The sequence below is a fragment of the Lepisosteus platostomus genome, chromosome 5 (genome assembly GCF_059453375.1).
Source record: "Lepisosteus platostomus isolate fLepPlt1 chromosome 5, fLepPlt1.hap1, whole genome shotgun sequence".
Lineage (NCBI taxonomy): Eukaryota > Metazoa > Chordata > Actinopteri > Semionotiformes > Lepisosteidae > Lepisosteus > Lepisosteus platostomus.
The window spans coordinates 62,631,526-62,654,110 of NC_142615.1; the positions used below are offsets into that span (position 1 = coordinate 62,631,526).

Below are 22,585 nucleotides of genomic sequence, written 5' to 3' on the forward strand. Positions count from 1 at the left end.
TAGCCGAAAACGCTAACCGATTGCACCACAGAAATGCTTACACCTTACGCTTTTTTTCATTTACATACTTTTGGTGAACAAAAAAATTCGCTCGCATTTCATCTTTCGCAAGCTGTATGATTTTAAAAAAAACAAGTTGTTCTGCAAAGGAAATGAATAAACGCATTAAACCAAATCAAGAACTCTTTGAGTGTCCCAAATTACATGTTCTGTAAAACAAGACAGGAAAAAAAAAGGTACCGCTGGAAATCGGATCCAGGATTTCCTCTTTATGAAACAAGTCTTTTAACCAGCTTTACCACAGCACTGGCAGAATACTATTCTTATACAGGTGGGTACCCACCCTCAAACCTTTGTTCTCTCGCTACTGTTACAGGAGGCGTTGTAGGACTTTTTTAGTTCAGAAAAAGCTATCAATTCATCTTACATTTCTACTCCATCAATATTAGCAATGCTATCTTTACTAAGCTCTAAATATAGCTCTAAATAAATGCAAATTTTAAAATACATTTTAAAATAAATGCTATTCCATATGTTGTAACTTTGTGGTATTTAGAAATTTTAGGATGCAAGGGAAAGTATTACTGTATACAACTGTGAAAGAGGCTTGTATTTTAATACAATTTTCGATCAAAAGAAAACCAAAGTCCCTATGATATTACCGTCAATATCTCTTGATATCAACGTTCAGTTGAAAGATTTGAAGAAACTCTCAAACAAGCAACTGCAGTAGCAGAGAGTTTTGATTTAAACCGATGCTTGCAGCTCAATACTCCATTCATCCTTGAAAGAAGCAAAGACAGGGATATTTTGAGTGTCTCCATGATCCTCTTCTCAATCCAAAAGAAAGGTTTTATATGATCCTGATCCCACTAGAAAACGGGTCAATTTCAGTCTGCACTGATGTCCCTTCAAACGTTTTATAAGAACTCTGGACGTTTATACAGTGGAAGCCTGGTCCATTTCTTCTTCTGAACGAGACTATGGGAGTGAGTATTTTGACGTCGAACTGGGATTTAAATAGAGGAACACTACACTACATTGGGCTACACGTGTGAAAAAGCGTTTACTTTCCGACCTCTCGATAGCTCAATTGCTAGATCTTAAGACTATAGACAAAAACAGTGGGCATTTCTTATGTCCCTGGTTTGAATCCAGCTCGAAGGATGGTGTTTTCTTGTTCCTTAATCAAAAAGTGAAAATTGCGAATTTGTCTTTCACTTTGACGTTCACCCGAAAGCTCAGTATATAAAGAAGTAAAGGCTCCTGTTCTGGATCCTAATCCTAATCCTCACGTCTGATTGTTTTGCTCAGACCTTTAAAATGTACACTGTGGACTGTTTGCTCTTCCTAACACAATTAAAAAGCCGCCGACAAACTTATCGATCGGGAGTTTAGTTCAGTGATAGCGCGCACTTAAGACGCTCCGTTTTCTATCGCCGGCATCTCTGTATTCTTTTTAAACGCGATATTTTTTATTCTTCGTGTGTGAATTTCAGGGAGACTCATAAACCCTTTGTCTGTTTTAAAGATACATTATTTTAAACCAGGCATAATGAAAGACGTAGTAACTAGACACACATACAAGACACATGAATAGTAGCGGCTTTGAATGCAATACAAACGCCAATGGCGCAATGGATAACGTGTCTGATTACGGATCAGAAGACTTTAGGTTTGTACTCCTTCCTGGTTCGTGAAGAAGCCTTTAAACCTCACTACTCAACACTGACATCGTAGGGTGTGCGGTCCTACACAACCTTACTATCGACTGGATGAGTCTTCTGTTCAATCTCCGATTCTTTCCGCACATTCCTGCTATTTCACCACCGTTATTGTAGGATAACAGCCACAGACACGAGAAGATATACTATTCCGAACAAATGTCTTAAAAAATCACGTTGAAAAAGGTGACAATACGTTTTTGTTTCTTTAACTTAACCTTACTTTTGCCTGTAAAGTTCACATTATTTTCTGTAGCCGCAAATCCCCAATATTTCTGCTGTCTCCCGAGAAACACAAGCATGGAGTCAAATCATATTAAATAACACAACACATCTATTAATTTAACACCCAGATGTGACAGAACACATGTAAGACTTACACACAGCTTTTAATATGCTCTAGTGAATTTGCAGGTGTCCTGGGGAGGGAAGAGAACTGATATTAAGGAAATACATATTTAAAGGGGATGTAAGTCTTAAATGTGTTTTGTCACATCTGGGTGTTAACTGAATAATTTTTTAGCATTATTTATTGTGTTTTGACTCTATACTTGTGTTTCTCAGGAGAGAGCAGAAATATTGATGTTTACATTTCTATTCACATTCCCGGTGATATTGACTGAGGTAATGCAGAAGCATGTTCTCTATAACAATAAACGGTGCGAGAAGACAGGAAGAAAGGCACCGCTAGGATTTGAACCCAGAATCTCCTGTTTACTAGACAGGCGCTTTAACCAACTAAGCCACGGCGCCGGCAGAATCCCCCTCTTTTACTGCGACTTGGACACACCGCTCTGAGACACCTGCGTTCAGTAAGCGCTGAGTCGGCTGGCTGAGCACGTTGCCTCCTTTAGATTCAATAGGAGCCCCGACACTAAGAGAAACGTATAGAAATGGGTTTTATCCGGCACTTTTCATGTCCAATGCGCTTGACATCTCCCACGGGCGACAAAGTTCATTTACGACACCTTTCTTTCTTTCTTCTTTCAGCAGGAGTACAATAATGGCAACAACATGCTTGGAGTTCGGCATTTCATTTAGTCTGCGGAAACATCGTATCGGAATGAACTGCCTGAGATAAAAGAGTAATTGCGGCTTCAGATCGTTTTTACAGAGCATTGCGTTGTTCTGCTCATGCTGACTACACGCTTTCGATATGTCATTTACTGCAAGCGTTGCTTTTCCAGGTTTTTCTGAAATTCCTCGCCTTTGAGCCAGCACTAAAACATTTCATTCCCGTCGCTGAATACATCGTGGAAACGGTATTTGCAACGGAATGCTGTCACACATGAAACATTTTCGTTATTCGGTTCTGAAGTTTGAAAATGAAAATAAAACGGGGGTCACCTCATAGGCTTGAAAGAAGTCCAAGCAGCATAAAAACCCACGAATTCTCACAAAGGCTGCACCTTTCTTCTGCTGCTTTTAGAAATCTGCCTTAAACATTTGAATGCATACCTTACTGCTGCTAATCACATTCACGTGTTTACGAAGCTTTTTTCTGTCCGTTATGTTTTTGCTAAGCAGTTTCTCCGTTTTCCTCGTACTGTGATTGTCAGTGAGCACAACAAGACTGAAACAGTGTAAAGGCAGGTAAAAAAGACAGGGTAAAACGCCTGTCAGAAGTGGGACTTAAACTCGTGCCTCTATTTGGAGAGCGAAACACAAAGCTTAAAAGACACAAAGCTGTGAATTTGCTGTTTTAAACCGCTCGACTGTTCTAAAGATATGTGTGCAATCATTGCACCAGTTGCATCCGATTTTCTGTAACTTTAGGACGATTGATACGACTGGACGAACACAATTTGTGGCGTTTAGCATGACATGGAAAACGGTACCGGAGCATTCGGGTCCGGACTACCAGACTCAGAAACAGTTTTTACCCCCGCACTATCAAACTATTAAACTCCCAGCCTCTCTCACTCTCTCCTCACCTCTCACCTATGATCTGAACCTCACAGTGCCTTCTTTCTTACCAAAAACCCAAACACACATTGAAAATCTACCTCTCCCATACATGTCAAAAGCTCACTCCCCATCATTTCTATCCCTTTATTTCATTCTTTTGATGCATGTTTTTGCACATAACCTGTTACCTTTTTGTTGTTTTGCACACTGCCTGTTGTTGTTTTTTGCACATCGGCTGTTGTCTCTTTCTTTTGTTATACAATTGTATTGTTGTTGTGTTTTTTTCTTTGTACTACTTATGTCCGAGAGCTAGCTAAATACCATTTCGTTATTCCATATACCTGCGTATGAGTATAATGACAATAAACTTGAACTTGAACTTTTAACTTGAATTTGAACTTGAACTTGACATAGTCTTGCAGGCAGTATATTATTTTATCGTTTACTCGTATAAAAAAACATGGTCTTCTCGTTCCTAAGTCAGATTTTTAGTGCTTTCGAACGTTACTTCCAACCTGGACTGACAGCTCACCAGATTTGTTTGTGATCAGACCATGGAGTGGGGGGCTGTACCAAGCGTAGGTTCCTTCCCAATGCTGAGGCGATCATTTGGAAGATGGGTGTGAAGAGAGACAAGCTTTGTCGACTAAAAAACAAGGCAGGATAAGCATGAACACTAATCACTGGCGACAGTTATGCTCTCTTACTATTGAGACTCCTACATTTTTTTTGAAGACTTTGAAACTAAAGGCAAGCGGAGACAAACGAAACAGGTACGGGTGGGGATTGAACCCACGATCTTCGGTTTACGAGACCGACGCCTTACCACTTGGCCACCGCGCCTTCAAATAAAGAGGAGAATAATGTTGTTCAAATTATTTTTTTCTGAACCTGGTTTACATCGCCTGGAGGCAGCAACAACAATAAAAGGGATACTTAACAAGGAGATGCGCTGTAGCAGTGCAACTCCAACAGATGCTCCTGAAGAGACTGGAGGTTTAAGCCAGCTCCTTAGAGCGCTCGGCCGTGTTACTCTCAACAGCGGCTCTTCAGCTCTTGTTGTTTGACCTAGTGGTTTTATAACGCGTGGAAACGACCGCAACTTCATTTTCTGAGATGCTTTCTCTCATGTGGTGAAATCTCGACCTCTTTGGCATCTCTGGCAATAGTTTTTCCTGTAGAGCACCTCTGCTTATAGTGCCCTTGAAGTCATTTTATTTTTACAGGAAGACGCATTCCCTAACAATCTCTCCTGTTTTAGAAATGCTTCATAAGGCATGTTTGATTCAATGGACAAACAGTATACTAATTGTACAATGCAGATCTATGCGGCATTTGTACTGGATTTGACTGGGATTCTGAAATACTTCTTGAAAAGGTATTCAGATTTTCTTGAACCTATAATAAAAACACAGACCCGAAACTCCCTAGCTTCCAATCTCTTGCTGTCCTTAAACTCGGACGTGATGTTCTGCAGACGTGCAGTGTCCCTTTACTCTCGTTGTTTTCAAAACGACCTCCGTTGTCGGGCGCAGTTAAAGTGGAACTGGCCTGACCGCACAGGAAATTACTGAATGATAAAATGTTTCTACGGCTCAAAATGTCCCTTTAGACCCTCGTCATGTCTCTGTGAGGAACGGGTAGGTAGAGAGGTTTAACAGATGCTCACGATGTTTCACACGGGGTGTTACCTGTTGTAGTGTTTCAAAAGATGTGTTAGCGGACCACAGATTATCTTGAAAAGATTCGGGTTTGCACTGGCTGGGATTCAAACCTGACTCAATTATTTGGAAGGCGCCTGTACCACCAACGCACTTCCGAGAAGACCTTACAAATTATCACAATCCTCTCTCTCACCTACAAAGTTATGGAGACACAGACGTCCAATGAAAGCTCAAGGCTCAAATCCTTTGTTGTGATATCATTTTAATTAATATTAGCTTTGATAAGGTGTCATTTTTGCCACTTAAAGGTAAAGTCTGCTCCTTTTCTCCTGGTATAGAAAGAACGTGTTCCATCTTTGTTTAAAAACACCACTAAAAGTAAATTATTCAGCTCTACCGCCTGTGAGCATTGACAAGACATCTCAAAAGGACATATTAAATAAGAACACGATCCTTCCTGTTACCATTCCTGTGGTTGGGGCGTTGTTTCACCCTTTTGCGTTAAATCATCAGTACTGCTGTTTTTCTATGGATAGTTTAATCAAGAGCACTTAAAAGATGCAAAAAGCTTTCAAATAAAATAGAATTGAAAGACAGTCGAGTAAGGAGGTAGAAAAAAAGCACTCCCCCGTCTGGGAATCAACCACCGTCGCCCATGTAACTGGATACAAAAATAACAGATTAATTTGTGCCCAGTCTCTTGAAGCTTCGATGCGATTATTTTTCCTTCCTTATTTCTTCATTCCTATGAATTTACTCTGTAGTAGAAGAAACGCGAAAGTGGGAAACTGCAGGCATTCTTCGTGAGTGGTGTGATCAGTGAGCATTTGCACATCTCTAAGTCTGTTCCATAAACTTTATCATCGGGGATGTAGCTCAGTGTTAGAGCGCATGCTTTGCATGTATGAGGTCTCGGGTTCAATCCCTGGTATCTCCAGGTGCTTTTATATTAGAGTACTCGCATCGCAATCTTCTGTTGAGTGAGAACTCTTTGCTCGTGTTCAGAGAGAGCCAGGTTTACACAATTAAATGCAGTTTACACAATTAAACTCGACGTGCTGCAGGGTTGCGCTGCTATTTTAAATGTACCTCTTTTAGTTCTGTTAAATCCTAAATTATTTGAACTAATAATTTAGTTCAAAGTCAGGAAATCCAGAGATTGCTTCACACTTGTCGTGGCTGTTGCAGAAAACACCTGTTGAATCTCACCCGGGATTTCTTGATTGATCATTCAGCGAGCGAATCCTCCTTCTGAACTCAGCACTAAACTGAAAGCTTCACGAACTCCTCACTCCGTGTCCTGTACTGCTCTCGTGTAGATGTGAAGCACAGCCATAAACACACCTTGAACTTTTTCCGTTTGTTAAGGAAAATGCAAAAGAGCATGACAAGTATTGATCGTATAAAATATCCATGGCACAACTCGAGAAAGTACTGAAGGACTACACATCGACTTTTGATGATTACAAGAGATTCAAGAAACACAATCGTCCGCACCTGGGTTTGGATCCTGAACGCTAGAGTTAAAAGAACATAAGCGACGGATATGACCTATAAACTCTCTTAATTGTCTTATAGTTTATTAAATAAAACAATTTCTAAATGAATTCTAACTGTTGATAGACGATTTATTGAATTTTAACAAAATCACAATTACAACCTTTTTCGGTTAAACTGTTATTCACATGCTCTAACGTAAATAAACGTTAGTGTCTTCCGGTGTGTGAGTCAATTTCTCCAAAAAAATATTTGTTAGTCTGGCGGGAGGCTGTGCAAGGTGTTAAGAAATAGAATTTCTAAAAGACAGGCTCCCTAAGCTTAACATCAAGGCTGTTTTCTCTACAGAAATGCTCTTTAAATTTCAGCACTGTTGCAACTCCCTTTATAAAGGGTGTGCACAAGTATACAACCAAGGCATTGAAAGTTTTTTTTTTAATTATTGTTCCAAAAAATGTTCCATTTGTTTTCTTTTTAATGTTGTTGATTAAAAGATTTTATTAAATGTGAAAAAAATCTGAATGTGAAAAAAGGTCAAAATGCTATTGAAAAAAAACAGTAATGTGAGGAAAGATGGACTGTGGGAGCCCCTTAACTACCCATGTCATGCTGTATTTCTCACTCATTCTACTGGGAATGGTACACGTGACTTGCGAGGATCCCGACAGTGGTGACTTTCTTTCAGAGCCCGGATAGCTCAGTCGGTAGAGCATCAGACTTTTAATCTGAGGGCCCAGGGTTCAAGTCCCTGTTCGGGCGGATGTGCTATTCTTAAGTCTATTGTGAATGTCATTCTAAATAGTCTTTTATCTTTCACTCTTCTAGCTGTACTGTGGTTATTTTAAATGTCCATTACTTGTATTTACAGTAGTGTATTTAGTGTTTCATTTCACAAACCGAAAATGTTCAAGAAGATCTTGTCACTCTACTCCACGTCATTATCTAAATTAAATCACAGTAGAGTACAGGACACGCAGTGAGAGGCTCACACAGTGAGTACTCTTGAATACGACAAGAGGAAAGGCACACTGCACATCTGCAGAACATCACGTCCGAGTTTACAGTGACAGCAGAGGTTGGAAGCGAAGTAGTTTTTTATTACTCGCTCGCTGAACGATCTCTCAAGAAACCTCGGTTGAGATTTAACGGGTGTCTAATAATCACGTTCAAAAAGGTGACGATGTTTTTTTTAACTAGGTAGCCTTAATGGCATCGTGGTGTGAGTAGATCTTAAAGCAGCTGCAGACAGAGTACCCGTAATGGCAACACGTTTCTGCTTTGAGTTCGGCTTTTCTTATTTCTTCTGCAGAACCAGTGGTATCGGAATATACTGATCCGCATAAAAAGCGCTTTCGGGTTCTGATCATTTTTATTGAGCGCTGCTCTAAACTTTTGCTCGGGCTAGTTTTCCCCATGAAAAAAAGACATATCCCTAATTACATGATTTCACTTTTTTTCTTATCAACGAGTAGAAAGAAATAAAATATATACTTCATTATAAGTACCACAGGCAAGATGCCGTTGCGTTCAGGTCGCAGTTACCCCTGGAGACGTTTGCTAAAATCTCACTTCTAATAAAGAGGTCTTTCTCGTTAGAGTAGGATCGATAGAAGCCTTAAGCGGGGGAAAAAATCACAACATCTCGCATTTCACGTGTTTAATGTTAACTGTCTCAGTGGTTGCTTTGGTGATTGATGGCTCTTCTCCCTCGCAGGGTGACGGCAAACGTCTTCAGGGAGGGAGTCTCCCACGCACGGCTTGTCTTTATCAAGAGCTGAGACAACAGAAACAGACTTCCAACTGACATTAATTACTTCTTGAGCGTTTATGACCGTCTTTAAAAGTTGAGAGCAGGTGAAAAAGTCTTTGGAAATGAGGAAATGACTGCCGACAGTAAACAGAGCTGACGCTCAGCTGCAGACAAGCGCTCCTCGTTAGTACAGTATAGTGCTGAGTACCCCCGCTTGTTGCGCGGGAGACTGGGGTACGTTTCTGTGACAGGGCGCTGGTTTAATTTTTTAACAACCTGACTTCACTTAAAAAGTGTGTACTGTGTACTACGTTTCGGACTAGTTAGTGCGGTAGAACATGGAGATCATCTCCAGCTTTGAGCTCAACTGCAACAAGAAGTCATGCTAAATGTAGTTTAGTGAGTAGACATCGCGAGACAACAGAACGAGAGTAGAAAGCAGGAATATAAGGTGTAAGGGCATGATCTGTGTAGTTAACAAAATAGTTAAAATAATATTAAAACGTCTCTTTATTAAGATACACAACATTTATGGCGACGAGAGATGAGTGCTTGACGGACTCAAAGCGAGCAGAACACTGCAGATTTTAGTTCTCTTGCTGGTAGAAACGAACTTTTGAATTTTCTGACTGTTCGTTTAGCTTGCCCATTGGAAGATATGGCAGCCGCGCCGAGAAGCTTTGCTTATGCCCGGCTTTTTTCACCGCTTCTACTGAACCTCGTAGCTCCGGATTTGTATACGGAATACAAGATATGGATGGAGTCGTACAGATTTTTTTGAAATAGCCGGTGGATCTACAGAAGCTCAGGATGCTGTGAGACGTGCTACATTACTGCACTGTATCGGGGCTCCCGTGCAGCGGATTTTCGCCAATCTCCCTGGAGAAAAAGGTACATATGAACAGACTGTAGCTGCCTTAGACGCTTACTTTACACCGCGGAGAAATGTGGTTTTGGAACGGCATAAATTTAGGCAGAGAACTTAGTCTCAGGACGAATCTGTTGATGCTTTTGTGACTGCACTAAGAGAATTGGCTAAATCTTGTGACTTTGGAGTATTGGAAACTGACATGTTAAGAGATCAACTTGTGGAAAAATGTACACATAAGAGACTATAAATTGCTGCAGGAGGAAGGGCTGACTTTAAAAAGAGCTCTTACAGTCGCTAGAATTCATGAAGCAGCTCAAGCAGAATCAAGAATGCTTTCTGACCACAGTGACAAAGTGACACTGAACGGGGCGCTCGCTCAAACTTTACAAACAAAAGCCGAGCAGCAGGACACAGTCATGCTAGAGAAATAGAAGAACAGGGGACGGCTGACATTACATGTTACAGGTGCGGACTAACAACGCACAAAGCAGATGAATGCGGAGCGTGAACAGCAAAATGTCTACACTGCAAGAAAACAGGACATTGTGCACATGTCTGCAGAACATCACGTCCGAGTTTAAGGACAAGTATACCTTTTATTGTTGTTGCTGCATCCAGGCGATGTAAACCAGATTCAGAAAAAAATAATTTGAACAACCTTCTTCCCATGCTTACTCAAAGGCGCGTTGGCCAAGTGGTAAGGCGTTGGCCTCGTAAACTGAAGAGCGTGGGTTCAAGCCCCACCTGTGCCTGTTTCATCTGTCACCGCTTTCCTTTAGTTTCAAAGTCTTAAAAAAACTTGCAATGTAGGGATCTCAATAGTAAGAGAGCATAACTGTCGCCAGTGATTAGTATTCGTGCATATCCTGCCTTGTTTTTTAGTCGACAAAGCTTATCTCTCTTCACACCCATCTTCTGAATGATCGCCTCAGCATTGGGAAGGAACGTGCGCTTGGTACAGCCCCTGACTCCATGGTCTGATCACAAACAGATCTGGTGAGCTGTCAGTCCAGGTTGGAAGTAACGTTCGAAAGCACTAAAAATCTGACTTAGGAACGAGAAGACCATGTTTTTTTATATGAGTAAACGATAAAATAATATACTGCCTGCAAGACTATGTCAAGTTCAAGTTCAAATTCAAGTTAAAAGTTCAAGTTTATTGTCATTATACTCATACGCAGGTATATGGAATAACGAAATGGTATTTAGCTAGCTCTCGGACATAAGTAGTACAAAGAAAAAAACACAACAACAATACAATTGTATAACAAAAGAAAGAGACAACAGCCGATGTGCAAAAAACAACAACAGGCAGTGTGCAAAACAACAAAAAGGTAACAGGTTATGTGCAAAAACATGCATCAAAAGAATGAAATAAAGGGATAGAAATGATGGGGAGTGAGCTTTTGACATGTATGGTAGAGGTAGATTTTCAATGTGTGTTTGGGTTTTTGGTAAGAAAGAAGGCACTGTGAGTTTCAGATCGTAGGTGAGAGGTGAGGAGAGAGTGAGAGAGGCTGTGAGTTTAATAGTTTGATAGTGCGGGGGTAAAAACTGTTTCTGAGTCTGGTAGTCCAGACCCGAATGCTCCGGTACTGTTTTCCATGTCATGCTAAACGCCATAAATTGTGTTCGTCCAGTCATATCAATCGTTCTAAAGTAACGGAAAATCGGATGCGACTGGTACAATCAGCACACATTTTTCAGGATAGCCAAGCAGTTTAAAACAGCAAATTCACAGCTTCATGTCTTTTAAGCTTTGTGTTTCGCTCTCCAAATAGAGGCACGGGTTCAAATCCCACTCCCGACAGTCAGGCGTTTTACCCTGACTTTTTTATCTGTCTTTACACTGTTTCAGTGTTGTTGTGCTCACTCACAATCACAGTACGAGGAAAATGGAGAAACTGCTTAGCAAAAACATAACGGACAGAAAAAAGCTTCGTAAACACGTGAATGTGATTAGCAGCAGTAAGGTATGCATTCAAATGTTTAAGGCTGATTTTAAAAAGCAGCAGAAGAAAGGTGCAGCACAATGCAACACAATTTGTGAGAATTCGTGGGTTTTTATGCTGCTTGGACTTCTTTCAAGCCTATGAGGTGACCCCCGTTTTATTTTCATTTTCAAACTTCAGAACCGAAAAACAAAAAGGTTTCATGTGTGACAGCATTCCGTTGCAAATACCGTTTCCACGATGTATTCAGCGACGGGAATGAAATATTTTAGTGCTGGCTCTGCTTTAAAAAAAACACTATTGTTCCAACCCCCAAAAAGACTAAAGTGGCATGCCTGAATAATTACCGCCCAGTAGCATTAACATCTGTGGTGATAAAATGCCTGGAGAAGCTGGTGTTGTCACACATCAACTCCTCCATCACAGAGTCCCTGGACCCCCTGCAGTTCGCCTACCAGAGCAACAGATCAGTGGATGATGCTGTCTCCCTGGCTCTGCATACAGCCTTGGAACACCTGGACACTAAGAACTCGTATGTGAGAATGCTGTTTTTGGACTACAGTGCAGCATTCAATTCCATCATACCCAGTCAACTGGTGACAAAGCTCAGGGGATTAGGTCTGTGCAACTCTGTCTGCAACTGGCTGCTGGACTTTCTTATCGAGAGACCACAGGTGGTGCGGATAGGCAATAAAACATCAACACCACTCACCCTGAGCACTGGAACCCCACAAGGCTGCTGTCTGAGTCCAAGGTTGTACTCCCTATTTACTCACGACTGCACAGCAAGACACAGCAACAACCACATCATTAAGTTTGCCGATGACACCACTATAATAGGACTGATCAGTGATGATGACGAGTCCACTTACAGGGATGAAGTTGTACAGCTGCTTCGGTGGTGTCATAGCAATAACCTGGACTTGAACATAAAGAAAACGAAAGAGCTAATAGTGGACTTTCGGAGACACAGGCCACACACTCACAGCCCACTCAGTATTGATGGAACGGAAGTGGAAACAGTCACCAGCTTTAGGTTTTTGGGAATTCACATCTCTAAAGATCTAACCTGGACTGTGAACACTGACTCTATCATGAAGAAGGCTCAGCAGCTCCTTTATTTCTTGAGGTGCCTCAAGCGATGGGGGATGCCAATACATGTGTTGGTGAACTTCTACCGCTGCACTATCGAGAGCGTCCTCACCAACGGGATCACCGTGTGGTATGGCAACACCTCTTCGCGAGAAAGAAAGGCACTGCAGAGAATGGTAAATATGGCCCAGAAGATCATCGGCTGCGGTCTCACCAAGATTAAACAGCTCTATGAGGACCGCTGCCGTGGTAGAATTCTGGCCATCACAGAGGACAGTCACCACCCCGGGCATGAGCTCTTCACCCCACTGCCCTCAGGCAAGAGATATAAGAGCATACGGACACTTACCACTAGATTCTTCAATAGCTTTTATCCACAAGCAGTGAGACTGGCGAACACATTTAGCCATCCCCCTCGGACCACACCTACACCATCACCATCTACCTCATTTTAATTTATTTATTGTACGTCTCCAGTCATTGTTTACACGTCTGTATTGTTTATATTCAAACTGTCTGCATGTTTACTTGCACATTGTCTATTGTTTGTTTGTACATTGTCTTGATGCACTGTTTGCACTTTGTTTTGTTTTTTTTACACTTGTTTTACAATCGAGAGACTTTCTGTAAGTAAGAATTCCATTGTACCAGCACCGGTTACATATGGCAATAAAGTTCAAGTCAAGTCAAATGCGAGGAATTTCAGAAAAATCTGGAAAAGCAACGCTTGCAGTAAATTACAAATTTAAAGCGTGTAGTCAGCATGAACAGAACAATGCAATGCTCTGGAAAATATGATCTGAAGCTGCAATTACTCTTTTATCTCAGGCAGTTCATTCCGATACGATGTTTCCGCAGAATAAATGAAATGCCGAACTCCAAACATGTTCTTGCCATTATTATTACTCCTGCTACTGTAGTTTTAAGCTTTAATCAGTGGGTATGTAATGTTGTAAAGGGGCTGGACTACTTTGTTCAGTCCAAATTCCATTATGTGAATTTATGCTTTTTTAATATAAGCATTAACAATACAATGCATGCTCAAAAACCGTTACTTATTAGCTTAAGAAGCGGCAGTGTTTTGACAAAGTGCGGTATTCAAACAGTAAATGCTGAAGTGTTTAATACTTGATTGAGAGCAGATCTCCCTCGATTTAGACAAACTTTTGTTCGGCCGATGATTTCAGATCAAAATCTGAATCAAGTGGAAAGAAAGCTGAATTACGCTGGGTACTGGGTATCACTGTTACACCATCAGGTCATGCTAGGAGGATTTGGGGGATCAAACTGACACAGAGGAACCCAATGTGGGGACTGAACCCACAGTTCTGAGATTAAGAGATTCTTGCTCTATCAACTGCACCTATAACTCTTGTGCTACAGCAGTAATGTTTCTGGGTGTGGATGAACATGACATAATAGGCTGACAGCAGGAACACGTGGCCCACAGGCAGTGACAGTATCGCTATCACATTTGGCTGCAGTATATTGTGTTGAGAGCAGCAATAACTTTCCTGCAGAGATGGGAGTGCCTTTCATACAGCTCTTTCAATCGGACAGAGTAACAGGAACCGACCTAAAGTTTCGGCTGTGGATCCATCTCCGCATGGGGGAAAGAGACAGTAAAATAGCAATGAAGAAACAGAAAGAATTGTGCTCGCTGCAAAGTAGGAAAGAGGTGGTCAGATACATAAAACAGCTTGGTGATAATTTGCAGCGACAGTTTTATGTTGTTTAGTACATGGATTTCTCTTCATGTTCCTTAAGATGTGTAATTTGTATGTTGGTTGTATGAGAACAGTTTCTTCTCAAGTCCTGTCAATTGACAGTGGAGAGCTAGCTGGTGCACATCTTCAAGAAGACTCTCTTTAAGGCAATTACAAGTTTCTCAAACAAATCTGTGTCATATTTTTAAAATAATTTAGCTAATGAGCAACGAGAGTATAAATTAATTCTCCCAATCTCCATACAAAGATAAAACTCCATGTGTGAGTCTAAGTTTCTTTGAGGCTACTGATGTACGTCATTATTGGACATTCCCAGTGATATTGACTAAGGAGCTCAATTTTTACATGTTGTAGTTCAACATGTGCAAAACATTCGTATCCCCTGCAAATATCGGCAAGGTCAGTGATATTCTCAACAATGCGTGACATTGCAATTCCTGCCATACTTTTTCCCGATGTATTCTGACATGCCAAGATCAGAGGGTCATATTTAAAAAACTGGTGCATTAAAATTGTTTGTACTTCAGGATTTTGATAGTCTGTTACATTGTCTTTCACACATCAGTGTCAGAACTGTGAGACATTTTCATAATCGGGGGGGAGGCCGTAGAAATAAGCAGAAAGTGCAATCACTTTTTCCCAGTGTAAGTCCGTGTTATGGTGAGTTTTTAAAATTGGTTTGCGATTTTCTGAAATATATTCCATACAAAAATATAGTTTGGACAGTCGCTATTTGGATATTCCCTTTCAGTGAAGATGTCTACAGTTTTCCAGCCGGATTAGTACTGATCGAAGAGAGCCATCTACAGGCGAAAGGCGACATAACATCACAGCAGCAGCATTTAAGGTGGAACGAAAAACACGCATAAGAAGCTGGCGAATAAGAAGCCAACTTCAGCCTCGTAGCAGACCCTGGGAGGCACGCTCAAAATAATCATCTTTCCCAGTACTTCAGAGTCTTATTTAGATCGCTTCACTGCAATTTTATTTGATTGATTGGAGATGTGAAGCCATCGAGCCTGAACTGCGCTTCACATTGAAATTGAAGCCATTTCTCATGTTCTCTCAGTGTCGAGGAAGCAATTGAGTGTAAAGGAGGCGACTTGAAAATGAAACGTGTAATCACCTTACAGAGGGTCTTCACGACGGGGTGCGTCAGCTAGTTCTCCATTATTGTCAATTTACTGGACTTCTGAAGAAACCTATCTACAATGAAAATACAAACTGCACAGTTCAAGGCACATGAAGAGAAATCAGTGTGCCGATTGACTCAAAAATGTCGCTACAAACAATCTACCAGGCTGATTTACTTGTCCGACCACCTCCCTCCGTCCCCCTTTGCTGTTAGCACAATTCTTTCAGTTTCTTTTCTTGTATTCTCCTTGCTATTTCAGTGTTCCCCATGTATAGATGGATCCACAACCGAAACCGTTTTCACCCTGTGTTTCTGCAGCGTCAGTCTGTATGAGGAACATCCCCTGCACAGCTCCAGTGGCGCAATCGGTCAGCGCGCGGTACTTATACAGCAGTGCACAGCGAAGTTATGCAGAGGTTGTGAGTTCAAGCCTCACCTGGAGCAGCGTCTTTAGCTACTGAAAGCAACTGTCAAGTTTAGATATTATTAGGTATCTGATGGAGATAAATTAACATCAAACGAAGAAGTAAAGGTTTACTTCGAGTCACAATCAAATAAGGCTCCACAGCTGAAACATTGTTTCCTTCTCTTTTCAGCATGGAATAAACCTTGACTTTTTCCTTTGAAGCCCATGCATTCTGACGCAGCTCCCTACTTAAATTACCATCAGCTGTGTACCTCCAGCTGACCTGTACACAAATATATGAGAGAGGTCTACTGAGACGAGAGGAGCACTGAAGACTTGAAAAAGCTCTCGAATTAGACTCTGTGTTTTTGTTGTTCCCCAGATTTGGTTTTAATGTTCTTTTTCTTTTGAAGTTGTTGCATTTGTTTTGTTTTTGTTTTTGTAGTTGTTAGACTACTACAGGGATTTACCTAGGTTCCTGGAAGACTTCTTGTTTTGTGTTTGTTGTGTTTTCGGGTTAAAATTGTTTTTTTTCTATTTATAGGACCCCACGCATTACTATGGGAGTAGATAACTTTAGTTCTTACATTGTACCTGAAATTACCACATAAACTACTACTCTGTTTCCCTTTTTTTAAAAGGCACAAGTGAAGTTTGTTTTTCCTTGCTGCTGATTGGTAGCTACAATGGGTCAATTGCAATAAACCCTTATACAATAAACTCCACTGAAATTTGTCAGCAGCTCTGTACTAAACCTGTTCTCAATTGCAACAAACCTAAAATAACAGCTGCTGCCCGTTAGATGTTACTGCATTAGGAGTCTAGCTTAAACCACCTCTTCATAGGTTTTAAGCTAGTCAGTAGCGGACTAAGCAGAACAATCGATCACATTAGAACTGTCTTGAATGTAATGGAAATAATGTACTCATTAAGTAACAAGCTTATGCACCACTTGCTTGAAAATTATTATTATATTTAACTAAAATTGCTTTCCAGACACCACAAATATTCACAATGAATGTTATCATTACACGTATTTACTAATAAAAGTGTTATTTATTAATAATTATGTATATGTTCCATGTATATTTTTATTAGTAGCTGTATTACAAGTAATGCATATACAGTCTTTATTATAGTTAGTTTTCAGTTATCCTGGGGAGGGAAGAGAATGGAAATTAAGGAAATAAAAATTTAAAGGGCTTTTAAGTCTTCAATGTGTTCTGTCATAGCTGTGTGTTGTCACATCTGGGTGTTAGTTTAGTATATTTGTTGTATTATTTATTGTGATTTAACACTACACTTGTGTTTCTCAGGAGAAAGCAGTAAGATTTTGTTTTATTTGAGGGTACAGAAAATTGTATTGTACGCCCAAATGTAAGGTTACGTTAAGAAAACATTATTGTTACCTTTTGCAACGTTATTTATTTAAGACGGTTCTTCAGAATAGTGTCCCTTACGTATCTGTGACTGTGGTCCAACAATAACGGTGCTGAAATAGCCGGAATGTGTGGGAAGAAGATGGAGATGGAACAGGAGGCTTATTCAGTCGATAGAAAGGTTGTGTAAGACTGAACACACTACGGTTATGGTACTGGGTTTAAGAACATTACGATCCTACAGTCTCCTGATCCGTAATCAGATGCGTTATCCAGTGCACCACTGGCCCTTGTACCGCATTCCTCAAGTGCACCACTGTGAGCTTGCGCCGTTACAATAATACATCGCCCCAGTCCAAATTTTCTCAATTAGGTGCACGTTTTCTATGTGTATTTAGTTAATAAGTCTTTCATTTTGTCTGTTTTAAAAATTGCATCTCTTTAAAACAGACAAACGAGTTTATGTGTTGTGCTGAAATTCACACATGAGGGCAATCAAACGAAAGAAATCACAGAAAAGATATCGCGCTTAAAAAGAAATCAGAGTGGAGACGCTGGTGATAGAAAACAGAGCTTCATACGATGCATGAGATGCTTTACCTCTGAACTAAACTTAGCTCTTTAATCGTGTTAGGAAGAGTGTATAGTCAACAGTGTACATTTTAAAAATCTAAGCAAGATAATGAGACACGAAGTGAATTTGGAACACGAGCCTCTCCTTCATTGTTTAATGAGCTTTTGATGAACATCTAAGTGAAAGACAAATTCACTATTTTCACTTTGTGATTAAAAAACACTTTTATCACACGTTAAGCACTCCTGATGGTGTCGAATAGTTCTCTTTTCTACCCTCATCATTTGAGGATCCCCAGCTAAAATATCTTTTTAAACTACAACAAAATTGCAATATTTTGAATACTATTTAAGTTTACATAGTCACATTCCCAGTGATATTGACTTAGGCGCTCAACTATTAACTTCTTGTAGTTTGACTTTAGCCAAAAGTTTGAAATCTCTGCAACTATCAGGATGCTTAAGGACATCCAAAGAAACCCCATCACATTTAGGGGAGACGGTGTTGAGGTCCGATTAATTTGAAATGCGTCTCTGGGGACTTTTGATTTACCAACGTTATGTTTAACTGAAGGATATGCGGACTGACTGTGCCATAAAAACTAACGCACACATCACCTTTTTTCTACATTCACAGGTTTTTGGCTAAAGACAAAAAAATCGTTTTTGTTTCCTTGCCAGCTGGCAGTAATTCCTCTGCACTGACAAAACAGATGAGTATTTTATCTTTCGCAATTTGTATGGATTTTTTTAAAAACAAGTTGTTCCAAAAATTAAATGAACACTTCCATTAAATTTAATGTAGAAGGATGTTGCTTTCCATAATGATAAACTGTGTGGCAAGACAGGCACCACTGAGACTCAACCCCAGGATCTCCTGTTTACTAGGCAGGCACTCTAACCAACTAAGCCACAGCATTCTCACATCCTAGTGTTAATTCTGCATCAGCAGGGTCAGCTTGTCGGCACGCCTGTCTCCATTTGGTGGTTTGAGCTGACGTTGCCATGACGTTGCCATTAAATGCGACCGAGAATACTCCAACCGGCGTGCCGCTATGCCTGCCGTCGGAGAACTAAGCCATGGCACTGGCATCAGATATCCCTTTTACAGCCACTTGGACACATCTCAATTGCTCTGAGACACCTGCATTCAGTGTGCGCTGAGCCTGCTCGCTGAGCAAGTGACGAGAAATGGCTTATGTCCAAGGAGTTCAATATGCTTTTTATGTTCAATGGGGTGTCCACTACAGCTAACACTGAAGCGCAGCACAGGCTCTGTGGTTTGACATCTCACAAGGTAAATGTTGAAATTGTAGGTGGAAGAGGAAAATTACCCTTGAGTATGGGGAAAGAGGCAACTCATGTCCGGAGGGGGCTGAAGTGTGTATGGAGGTGGCCTAGTGGTTAAGGCAATCTCCTCTTAATACATGATACTCTGCACAAGTAGGTTTGAACCCCATTCTCCTCGAGGAAGGGCTTTGACACATTTTGACCTTTTTAATCTTGGTGTGCTTTCGTTTTGTTTCTTCGCTCCTGTCCTACAGCAGTAATATTTCTATAGGTGTATGATCATGGTAGGCTGACAGCAGGAACACGTGGCCCACAAGCAGTGACAATATCAGAGGTGTCTGCAGTGTGTTGGTTTGTAAGCAACGATAAAATAACTTGACATGGAAGCAGGTGTGCCTGCATTAATACAGCTCCATCGAGAGGAAAAAGTAACACAAGAACCGACATAAATTCAACAGCACGTTTCTGCAGCTGAAAACAGAACATACTCCACGTGATGACTGAGCTCACAACCTCGGTATAACTCCACTATAAAAGCACCACAACCTGACCAATTGCGCTACTGGAGCAGCACAGCACAGTAGCACATTTTCCTCAGTGCACTCAAACAGTGCTTCTTCCCTAGCCTACCAGCTTCAAGACTTTTTTAAATTGATCAAAGATTCATTGGAAAAGGTTTGTTGATGGGTCAGGTGGGAATCACACCCAGATTCACTGCTTGCAAGGCAGCTATGTTCATCATTATACCCAGGACTGGCGCCAGGGGAATGATCTGTAGGGGGTCTTTAATCCTGAGGGGGGTAGTGATATTTCGGTTTAAATGGAGCCATTGCAACCATCCAAGTGAATTCTCGCAAGCATGCCACTGATTAGTATTTCATGTTAGAAGATAACGACAAGCAATCTGGTATTTAGTGATGAAGATCAGTTCCACGTTCATCAGAACTCACGTGATTATTTTTGCCTGGAGCATCAACCATATGTGTTCATTTTTGCAACAACATCAACGGTAACGAGGTTCTGAATCATTAAGAAATCATTGTAAAACCAACAGAAAGTAGAAACTTCTATAACTACAGTCCTAGTTATATAACGATTGTAAGTATAAGGATAAACTACTGCAAGGCATTGGTCCACCTGAGCAAATAAGGTCATAATAATGTTGACACCCCAAAACATAGACACTATGTAACGTGCTGTTCCTGGACAGATAGCCCTCCTGCACATTAAACAGTCTGATGTAGTAACTGTGAATTCGGGGTTAGTCTAGTTATCTGACCATTGACAATTTATCCAAAACTGAGGGGGGTGGGACTGTTCAGTTGAGGGGGCGATTTTGGCATGCCAGTAACATTTTGACAAAACGTCCAAGAGTTACGAAAACACTTACTTTGTGTATAAGGTACATTGTGTACACACTGTAAGTTCAGAACGCGAGAAATACTGCTCAATATGGGATCCTGTCCAGGAATATCAGGGCTGTAAGGGGGTCAGATCTATAGATGTAGTAAACACATTAGTGGAGACAGTGTGTCTGCCCTCTGTGTGAGAGCCAGACAGGAAAAATAATCTGTGGTCTGGGAAGAAGAGACCCTCGTTGGAAGAGCGGTGCTTCTCACAGGAGAGAATGAAAAAAAATATTTTTCTCCTTGGGGGAATTAAAAGCACTTATGGGGAGTGGTGTGATGGTAGTGCATCTGATACCACATCAAAAGGTTGTGTGTTCAAATCATGTTGAGATCGGATGATGTATGTTCAGGTTCAGCTGGTGCCGAACCCAGGAATTAGACCATGCCGTTTGGTTTTATCTGTACACCACATAGATAATCTAAATGAAATAACAGAGCAGTACAGGACACGCATTCAGGAAATTACACAGCAAGTCATTTTGAACATGACAAGAGAAAAGGCACACTGCACATCCGTGAAACATCACGTCCGACTTTAGAGACAGTTACATCACAGAATGGAAGTTTCAGGCCCCTTTTTCATTACAGGTTCAAACTAACCTGAAAGTTACAGAGTTTTAGGTCACTTTTGTATTTAAATGTGTCTGAAGCCTATAAATATAATTTGCCCTTTTTTAAATTGTGGATGAAATCCAATCCCATGTACCAAGACCTTACAGTATATTCATGTTAATTAAAATGACTAATGCTATTGGACATTAGCTGGTGCTTTTTGTAACGATTTGCTATTTCATGCTGGAAAGAAGGAAACCTGACCAACGTTTGCTTTCAGGTGCGGTTCATTCACATAATGGACTTCTATTTCTGAGTAGCCTGATTTAAAAACACACGAACCCGGTAGAAGTCGAACCTCCAATCTCATGATGCAAAATCAGACGCGTTATCCATGAAACCACTGGCCAATCATGTAACTGAATTGCACCATGGTGAGTTCAGCACTGCAACTAGTAATTACTAGTAATAGTAATAATCCCATCCTAAATTTCTAAGTGAGAAACGTGTTTTCTACATTTTTATCAGTTTTAAAATATCATCTCTTTAATACAGACAAAGGGTTTGTGTTTCACTTTGAAATTCTGATTGATTTAGAATTCAAAGAAAAAGATGCTTTCTTCAACAACGCAGTGCAATTATGACATCTTTCACTCTACTTCTCTCTTGTAGTAAAGCAGACCTTGCAGTGTGAGCATTTACTCTAGTAAATTAGGTCATGTATCATGTTAAATCACTTCTTCAAAACAAAACATTCCTGGTGCACGTTTTCTCCATGAAAAAAATACATTTTTCCCTTACATGATTTCTCTTTTTTTTTCCATCAGAGTACAGAAAGAAGAAAAAAGGGAAAAGCAGTGTCGCAAAAAAACTCCATCGCCCTTGGGAGATGTCAAGCTCATCGGATATGAAAAGTGCCCAATAAAAGCAATTTCTTTTCATTTATCTTAGCGTCAGGGCTGCTATTGTGTGTAGAGGAGGCAACTTGCTCAGCCAGCAGACTCACCGCTTACTGAATACAGGTATGTTTTGAGTGTCATGCTGATCGTCTTATAAATGCAAAAGAAACTTTTAAAGCTGATAAAGTTTTCCATTGTAATTTGCATGTAGCTACAACGTCCCTGGAAGAGAGATTTTATCAGTTGCACGTAATCAGTATTTTTTACTTTTTGTTTAGTACTGGAAATATATTTTTTTTTAATTTTTCTAAAGAAGATCTCAAGAAGTATTGCCAGGACCTACCTTTAGCATTCAATAGCGATATTAATGGATCAGAAATGTAAGGTAAATTGGTGATCTGAGCCAAAATAGTCCTTACACGCCTCCTGGAACAGTGTTCATATTCATAGCAAGTTATATTCTTTTTCAACCCCAAACGTTGCTATTGCATTAAGCTTTGTGTGACCATTAGAGGTTTCGGTAGCTTCTGGAGAGCGCACTTTTCCAAACTGAAACCTATAAGAACATTATTCAAGACGCACCATGTCCCAGAATCATTCATCGGGACTAGGATTAATATCAATGGAAAGTACTTCAAAATAAAAGATTTAACTGAAATATTAAAAGAGTAGGAAAGCATTTAAAGTAGAAAAAAATCAGTTCAGATGATATTTAATTTTTTGAGAAATGGGCACATACATCAGCTCAGTGAGCAGT

General features: G+C 40.4%; 4 non-coding genes across 4 annotated transcripts; 2 read left to right on the forward strand and 2 right to left on the reverse strand.

Annotated features, from left to right (window-relative positions):
- Positions 1 to 2,403: 2,403 nt before the first annotated feature.
- Positions 2,404 to 2,477, reverse strand: trnat-agu (transfer RNA threonine (anticodon AGU)). The gene has a single exon. It is a non-coding gene; the product is annotated as a tRNA-Thr (tRNA).
- Positions 2,478 to 4,403: 1,926 nt separating this feature from the next.
- trnat-cgu (transfer RNA threonine (anticodon CGU)) lies at positions 4,404 to 4,475 on the reverse strand. The gene has a single exon. It is a non-coding gene; the product is annotated as a tRNA-Thr (tRNA).
- A 3,004-nt stretch (positions 4,476 to 7,479) lies between these two features.
- On the forward strand, positions 7,480 to 7,552 carry trnak-uuu (transfer RNA lysine (anticodon UUU)). The gene has a single exon. It is a non-coding gene; the product is annotated as a tRNA-Lys (tRNA).
- An 8,118-nt stretch (positions 7,553 to 15,670) lies between these two features.
- trnai-uau (transfer RNA isoleucine (anticodon UAU)) lies at positions 15,671 to 15,764 on the forward strand. The gene is made up of 2 exons: positions 15,671 to 15,708; positions 15,729 to 15,764. It is a non-coding gene; the product is annotated as a tRNA-Ile (tRNA).
- The last annotated feature ends 6,821 nt before the right edge of the window (positions 15,765 to 22,585 follow it).